General features: G+C 31.5%; 1 long non-coding RNA gene across 1 annotated transcript; it reads left to right on the top strand.

The window, feature by feature from the left end:
- The first annotated feature begins 270 nt into the window (after positions 1–270).
- LOC142233975 (uncharacterized) lies at positions 271–911 on the top strand. The gene is made up of 2 exons (XR_012721529.1): positions 271–512; positions 573–911. It is a non-coding gene; the product is annotated as an uncharacterized LOC142233975 (long non-coding RNA).
- The last annotated feature ends 8,263 nt before the right edge of the window (positions 912–9,174 follow it).

Genomic DNA, 9,174 nt, shown 5'->3' with positions numbered 1-9,174 from the left:
AACACAAAATGTAATATCCCTGCCACACCCAGAGAAATGGTTGGTTGCAATTCGATCATTACAATGAGGAAATGATGTCAGTAACTTATTTTTTGTTACAAGAACAATGGTTTGATTATTTTCCCCATTATACATCCAACACGACCATAAAAAAGTTTACAGGATCAAAACGAAATTCCCATAACCATTCAATTGGTTACAATAACCAACACCGATAAATTTGGTTTTATGCTGCATAAAATTGTTAAACTAACCACCAGCATAGTGAGACCTACATCATGGGAATCAACAAATGGTTCTTACAACCAAAAGTTAAGTATACTAATAGAATCTTAGTTCAATTATAGGACGGGCGTAAGGTAGTTGTTGCAACAAATAAATATTTATATCAACATCGACATGGTAAATGATATGACGCTACAAAATTTGCAAAACGGGGAACAGCATTTACTTGATAATTGTCCGCAATACATTGAATAAAGTTTATCCCATAGAAAAGAAGTTGCCTTCAGGTAAGTATCGCACCGATTTATAAAAAAGGAATATTACAAACGTTTTCATAAAAATTGTAGGCTTCATACACGAACAAACACAAATACTTTCTACGGCAAGCGAGCTTTTTTATTGTATTAAGCATACAGGACAGGTCTAAGTCGATGTGTATTTATATCTAGAGGATTAAGGAAGACATTTCTGGCAAGTATATATTGAATTAGGTTCTGTAGTTTGACCACATAATTGCAACCTAATAACCATCTGTCATTGGTATACAAATATTACCTATCATATATTGTAAATTGATCTCACGTATATGTAGATCAAAAGCCTTTGTTGTTAGCACCTTTTGTATTTATTTTCGTAGTTTATTATTATTGTAAATCTTTTAATAAATTAATAAAATCTCAATATAATCTGCTCTTTCATTTAATATTGGAATTTGGTTAGGATAATAATAGAGAAAATCGAGGGGGGTTGCACCAACAAACAAAACAATTAATATGAGATTGCGACAACCAATGCAAAGTTGATCCAACATACTACTATGCAGTTACAATTGTCAAATGTTAGTTGTGCTGACAGATATTATTGATAGTTGATGGAACCACCTGCTTTCGGTTGGCAAATAATTCGGTTGAGGCAACGAATTTGTTTTCTGGGTGCAGCATTTCAAAGTTCCATATCATCCTCATCGCTACCAGAGACTCGTAAATGTCACTACAACAATCGCCAACTGTGATGGGGGAAGCATATCAAAAAGTACAAAATGTACATGAAGGTATTTTGCCATCACTACTGTTAGAAGAGCCATCCCTGCCAGCATTTAAAAGTTCCATTTCATCCTCATCGCTACCACAGACTCGTAAATGTTACTACAACAATCGTCAACTGTGATGGGGGGAAGCATATCAAAAAGTACAAAATGTACATGAAAGTATTTTGCCATCACTATTGTCCATTTTATATTTTGTGAAACGCCAAGCGCAACTAGCTTATTATAATTTATTTAAATAAAAACGAAAATAAAGTGCTGAAAACATAGTTATTACGCTTAAAATTGTGAAAGGTATATGGTGAACAATTTTCGACTTTCCAAATGGAATAAAGTGATTGTTTTTCAGATATTTTTCCAGACACGCTGCCTCCATCGAGAATAAACAAACGGTTAATAGACGCTGCAACATGTAACAGGTTGGCTGATAAGTCCCTGGTCTGACACATAGATGGCGTCGCTAGTATTAAATGCATATTATTTTTATATAGTACCAACCTTCAAATGATTCGTGTCAAAATTTGACGTCTGTAAGTCAATTAGTTTGTGAGATAGAGCGTCTTTTGTGAAGCAACTTTTGTTATTGTGAAACAAAAATGGAAAAAAAGGAATTTCGTGTTTCGATAAAATACTGTTTTCTGAAGGGAAAAAATACGGTGGAAGCAAAAACTCGGCTTGATAATGAGTTTCCGGACTCTGCCCCAGTGAAATCAACAATAATTGGTATGCAAAATTCAAGCGTGGTGAAATGAGCACGGAGGACGGTGTACGCAGTGGACGCCCGAAAGAGGTGGTTACCGACGAAAACATCAAAAAAATCCACAAAATGATTTTGAATGACCGTAAAATGAAGTTGATCGAGATAGCAGAGGCCTTGAAGATATCAAAGGAACGTGTTGGTCATATCATTCATCAATATTTGGATATGCGGAAGCTTTGTGCAAAATGGGTGCCGCGCGAGCTCACATTTGACCAAAAACAACAACGCGTTGATGATTCTGAGCGGTGTTTGCAGCTGTTAACTCGTAATACACCCGAGTTTTTCCGTCGATATGTGACAATGGATGAAACATGGCTCCATCACTACACTCCTGAGTCCAATCGACAGTCGGCTGAGTGGACAGCGACCGGTGAACCGTCTCCAAAGCGTGGAAAGACTCAAAAGTCCGCTGGCAAAGTAATGGCCTCTGTTTTTTGGGATGCGCATGGAATAATTTTTATCGATTATCTTGAGAAGGGAAAAACCATCAACAGTGACTATTATATGGCGTTATTGGAGCGTTTGAAGGTCGAAATCGCGGCAAAACGGCCCCATATGAAGAAGAAAAAAAGTGTTGTTCCACCAAGACAACGCACCGTGCCACAAGTCATTGAGAACGATGGCAAAAATTCATGAATTGGGCTTCGAATTGCTTACCCACCCACCGTATTCTCCAGATCTGGCCAACAGCAACTGTTTCTTGTTCTCAGACCTTAAAAGGATGCTCGCAGGGAAAAAATTTGGCTGCAATGAAGAAGTGATCGCCGAAACTGAGGCCTATTTTAAGGCAAAACCGAAGGAGTATTACCAAACTGGTATCAAAAAATTGGAAGGTCGTTATAATCGTTGTATGGCTCTTGAAGGGAACTATGTTGAATAATAAAAACGAATTTTGACAAAACATGTGTTTTTCTTTGTTACACCAGGGACTTATCAGCCAACCTGTTAACTTGCTACGTATAAATCAACATCATTCTTTTATTAATGAAAAAAGTTAAGTTAAATGTGTTGTGATAGTGGCCCTGCCAACATTTTTTGAATTTGACGGCTCTTCTGAGAATCCCCACCAGGTCGAAAACAATTATACGACATCCAAAACTCGTCAGAAAAGCGCCGTCACTATTGAGAAGTTGTACCACGCCAAGTTACTACAAAAACGTATCGCATGAGTGCAATTATTAGGTGCCTTTTTTAATAAATTTAGAACGACGCGAATAAGAGCCCCTTCAAACAATCATAAAAAGTGAATTTTAAGATAGCTGTAAAAGAATCATTGTGGTCAAGTAAAACACGATTGTTTAGATGTTTATTAATTTGATTAAACATTTATAAATTATATTTATAAGAAGTAGTATACCACTATCACAACCCTGCCAGCATTTCAATGTTCCATTTCATCCTCATCGCTACCACAGACTCGTAAGTGACACTGCAACAATCGCCAACTGTGATAGTATTTTGCCATCACTATTCGCATGCAAGTATTTTGCCGTCACTATTGTTACAAGAGCCATTTTATATTTTGTGAAACACCAAGCGCAATGAAAACGAAAATAAAGTGCTGAAAACATAGTTATTACGCTTAAAATTGTGAAAAGTAAATTGGTGAACAATATTTGACTTTTCAAATGGAATAAAGTGATAGTTTTTCAAATATTTTTCCAGACACGCTGCCTCCATTGGGAATAAAACTACTGGCTGATAGACGCTACAACATTTAACTTACAACTTGTAACTCAACATCAATCTCTTATTAATGCATAAAAATGTGTTAAATGTGATGTGATAGTCGTATAAATGTTATATTTATGAGAATTTATAAATGTTTCATAAAATTAATAAACATCTAAACAATCGTGTTTTACTTGACCACAATGATTCTTTTACAACTATCTTAAAATGCACTTTGTCTGATTGTTTGAAGGGACTCTTATTGGCGTCCTTCTAAATGTATCCAGAAGGGCTCCTAATAATTGCACTCATGCGATACTTTTTTGTAGTAACTTGGCGTGGTACAACTTCTCAATAGTGACGGCGCTTTTCCGAGGAGTTTTGGATATCGTATACGACTGTTTTCGACGTAGTGGGGATTCTCTGAAGCGCCCCCAAATTCAAAAAATGTTGGCAGGGAACACATTCAACATAATTTTTTCATTAATAATAGAATGATGTTGATTTACAAGTGGCAAGTTACATGTTGCAGCGTCTTTCAGCCAGTGTTTTTATTCTCGATAGAGGCAGCGTGTCTGTAAAATATCTGAAAAACAATCACTTTATTCCATTTGGAAAGTCAAAAATTGTTCACCAATATACCATTTACAATTTTAAGCGAAATAACTATGTTTTCAGCACTTCATTATCGATTCTATTTAAATAAATTATAAGAAGCTAGTTGCGCTAGGTGTTTCAGAAAATATAAAATGGTTCTTGTAACAATAGTGATGGCAAAATACTTTCATGTACATTTCATACTTTTTCATACGCTTCCCCCATCACAGTTGGCGATTTTTGTAGTGTCACTAGCGATGAGGGTGAAATGGAACTTTGAAATGCTGGCAGGGTAGGTATATAAACCGCATTCGTTCTTGATCCGTTTATATAGATCGAAAGAAATTTGTTCCTCGAAGTCTAATGGGACCGGACCAACAAAATTTAAAAAGTCAAACTCTATTTTTTACTCACATCCGAGTCTTTATTACGTTTATTTTTTTCAACAATACATTTGATATCGTTAATTTTATCTTGTAGGTATGCTTTTTAGACACTATATTATTTCAATATATGATGTATTGTTTTTATTGTTGCTGTGGCTACTGTTCGGGGTGTGACATTGTTCCTATACATTTTATGCAGGATTTTCATCATGTTTTGTAATGGATATTCCAGAATGCATACAAATGAATGTTGGAGGAGAGGGACTTGTATATACCTAGGTTTTCAGATATGATTCTATGAGTAAAGGCCGGTACTATGTTCATTCTTGCGAAAAAAATTTTATAGAGACCATTATTTCGCACATAGAAAGCGGTGTTTATTTAGGTAACAGGGAGCGATATTGAATTAAGTTGGTGGTTGCTGCTTGCTATTACAAAATTAACATATTATTTTTCTGTGGGCAATTGATCTGCTACTACTCTGGTCCTTTGTATATTTTCGGAACAAAAATATGATCCTTGTTTGCCTTATATACCCACACAAATAGTTTTAATAAATAAATAATTTCTTAATTCACATTGCATATGGCTCCATGCTATAAACGTCAGTTTTTCAACTCGAAAAAAACAAAGTACCACAAATGGAAAACATTTCGCTAGTTTTTCGCATTTTTTGGTTTTGTATGGAGTTTCAACGCAAAAACCAAACAGAGTACCGGCCTTTAAAGCGACATGCTGAAACTATTCATTCTCTGAAGATATAATTTTTTGCTGCAAAACGAATTTTATAAGGAAAAATAATAACGAAATATCAAAAGTTTATAATACTTGTTAGTCGTATGGATTATTTTCCTATCAGTGTAGAATTACTTATATTTATTTAAACAAGAAACAAAATATAATTAAACAAAAAAGTATTATAAACAATCTAAAGTGTTTATTAAGAATTAACCATTTTAATTTTTTAAATACTTTGGAAAAAGGCAATGTTTGTGTTTTATTTTCTTTCTGTGTAAAAAAATAAAGTTTTCATTTTTGTAATATATTTAGTATTATGAAAAAACGCACTAAACATTGATGTTTTAATTCTTGTATTCTGCTCCATGAATCGGAAGTACATTCAAATGCTTTTAATTTTGTTTGTTGTTGTTGTTTTTTTTTTAATGTATCGTATAAATGTGGGTATGTGTAAAATAGAATAATAAATGTATGTAGTAAAAAATAAATATTTTTCGCTTGTATTTATAAATATAAATTCTAAATAAATCACAAAAAATATAGTAAAAAAGAAAAATATTAAAATAAAAATAAGGATGCGTACATCTAAACAGTTCTTTGGAAACTCTAAAAGTATCCTTTACTATGGAAGGTTTATTACATACAAAACCGTTAATACATTTCAAATGGAATTATTTATTTATTTAAAAGCCAGCACTAAGTTGGCATTGTCGCGGGTAATTTGTAATTTTATCAATGGTTTCATTTAAGCTAAGAAAACTTGGGTACACAGAGAAACAATATCATCAAAATATATCCAATAAAAAAAGTTGAATCAAGTCGAAAACGTAATCAATTAAAAAAATACTTATACAATTAACATTTTTATCAAATTCAAAAATAAGGAATATTATTAAAAATTGTTAAGTTTTTTTTTTATAAAATTAATTATCCCAAGTAACATTGAAAATTTAGTTCAGAAATAATTAGTTTCTATATACACGCAAAGAAAAATCCAACTATAATTATAATCGGAAATTTCATGAGTGCTAAATCGTATGAACTCTTATAAAATTGCAAGAAACTTATTTTATCTTACGCTGAAAAAACAGTGAACCCACCAGGAAGAAAACTTTCGGTTAATTTTAGAAAATTTTGAATATTTGTAGAAAATTTTAACTAAAAAGTATTACAAGCGTTGGCATCACGCCGATGTCATAAAAATAAGTAAATATTTTTCGACAAATACAAGGAAATTTATTTGACATAACTAAGTTTTTTCACTTGTTAAAGAAAATTTTGTAGTTTGAAGAAAAAACTTGGAGTTCAAAATTGCAAGAATGTCTTTAGTGACATACGAAGTTCACGATGGACGCATTAATGGACGTAAAATTTACAAATTTAAAGAAATTCTGAACTATTTTGTGGAAGACACGAATTTAGTTAATCTTTATGCTTCATTTGAGTATATTTTTTTCCTCGGGTTTAGTTAATTTAACTAACGTACACAAAAAAGTATTAGAGTAAAGAAAACTCTATGAACTAAAATAAAGTTAAATTGGCTTTAGTTAAATAGAGAGTTCACATTTTTTTGAGTGTATGGTGAAATTTATTTTTTTTTTTGGATCAGTAATGAATTAATTAATAGTCTCAAAGATTTACATGTTTTAAGCATTTTTTTGTTTTTTTTTTTTAATAACTTCTGCGATTGATGTTATCATTTTCTTTCCAATAAAAAATTAATAGGCCCAATTACATTCTGTGTATCCAGTTATGAAGAAAATTGTCAAAAACCATGAATTTGCAATTCTCAACATATTTAAAGATTTTTAATAAAAAATATGATCACAAACATGTTTCAAGAGCAAAATGTTATTTTTGGACGATGAAGATGGAATATGTTTATCGCAACCATGTTATGTTCTCGAAAATTATGTATCTGATTTCGGGAACCTTGTATATTTTTGCCGAGAAAACAACATTTTGGCGACAAAAATGTTCCACGTTCATAGCCCAAAAATAACATTTTGCTCTTGAAACACGTTTGTGGTGATCATATTACTTTTCTGCGTGCTCTCAGTTGAAAAAATATCCAACCTGACACAAAGGGTATTCGACGTCTTCGATGAATACCCTAAAGAGATTGTTACCGACGAAAACGTTAAAAAATGTTGGAACGATTTATAGATGTTCAAAAAATCGAATTGGGATGTCGGTCTATAAAGGGGCTGTAATATAAAATAGGTTGACATAAGACATGTTTTAGCCATTAGACTACACTCAAAGAAATTTATTAGTATACACAGCAGTAAAAAACTGCTGAAACATCATAAAAACAGCAGATAAAGTCACTGTTTGCGGATATAACAAACGTTGTCTATTATTTTTTAAAACTGTAAATAGCACAATAAAAACAATAATTAAGAAAATGTCTTGGTATTTGCTTGAAAGACTAAATTTTCCGCAAATTAAAGCATAACATAAGATATTATCATAAGTCCCAAATAACAATAGATTTTTATTTTTAGACAAATCGAATAAAACTTGGGGCTTCCATGAGCTTAGGATATAAAATCAACATGTGGCGCTCTGTAAATACTGAAATAAAATAAATACTGAAATAAAATAAATATAAATATTTATATTTATTTTATTTCAGTAAATAAATACTGAAATAAAAATTGGAAAATGAAATCGGGAGATCAGTTTATATAAAAAAAATGTTCCGAAATACCTAATCCACATTCCAACTTGAGTTGTCTGTATCTTTGCTGTAAAAAGTCTGCCTATAACTCTTTGAACAAAAATTCTTGCATTTTTCAAACTATTAGATGTTCAAACACACAAAAAAAATATTTTTTGTCTTCAATCACGAAATTAATTGATCCAATTAATTTTTAATTGAAATGTCTTCCTTCAATCACAGAAATGATAGTATCAATAAAAAACAAAATGAATTGAAAGTTAATTAAAAAAATTAATCGATCCAATTAAAAAATTAATTGATACTATTAATTTTTGTGATTGATTTTTGTTTCAATTAAAAATTTTTTTTGAATCAATTATACTTTTAATTGAATATGTTTTAAAACTCAAGACTTTAATGGGAAAAATTTTTGTTAGATTTTTTTTTCTGTGAACAGATTTCGAAGAACCAAAATAATTATTATTTATTACCAAATTTTCTGTTGCTATGTCTATTTTTTATACAAATAATATGATAAATTAAGATCTTGTGATGTATATTAAAAAAAAAAAAGTCAGAGAGAACCGACGAAACGTTGATTTAGTTTTGATTTTTTTTTTTAATTTTTCAATTCAATTCATATAAAGACAAGTTGATAATTAAGGTGTGTATTAAGTTCGAGTTTAGCCGCTAAAATCGTCATTTTTTCACTAAAGTGAAAACTAAATCAGTAAAAAAAGGCATAAAATTATATATATTTGTTGCAGATTTCATTATAACTTGATGGGGAATAGCCCAAAGCAACTTTTCACAATGTTTGTATTCCGTAAAATGGATTATTAAAGAAAAGTAATCGTGAAAAAATGACGATTTTAGCGGCTAAACTCGAACTTAATACCCACCTTTATGTTGAAACATAGGGTTATAGTAAATTATTGAAAAAAATTTTTGTATCTCTTTTATCATGCTTAGTCATACAATAGACGTAAACCTGCCACACCTGATTAGCAAACAACGTCTGCAATATGAGGAAACAGTGTTTATTTAGACTTTTTATTGTTTTAGCAGATTATTCGGCTATGTCTAC

Source organism: Haematobia irritans, chromosome 4 (assembly GCF_050003625.1).
Source record: "Haematobia irritans isolate KBUSLIRL chromosome 4, ASM5000362v1, whole genome shotgun sequence".
Taxonomy (NCBI): Eukaryota; Metazoa; Arthropoda; class Insecta; order Diptera; family Muscidae; genus Haematobia; species Haematobia irritans.
This window is presented reverse-complemented; position numbering and strand designations above follow the sequence as displayed.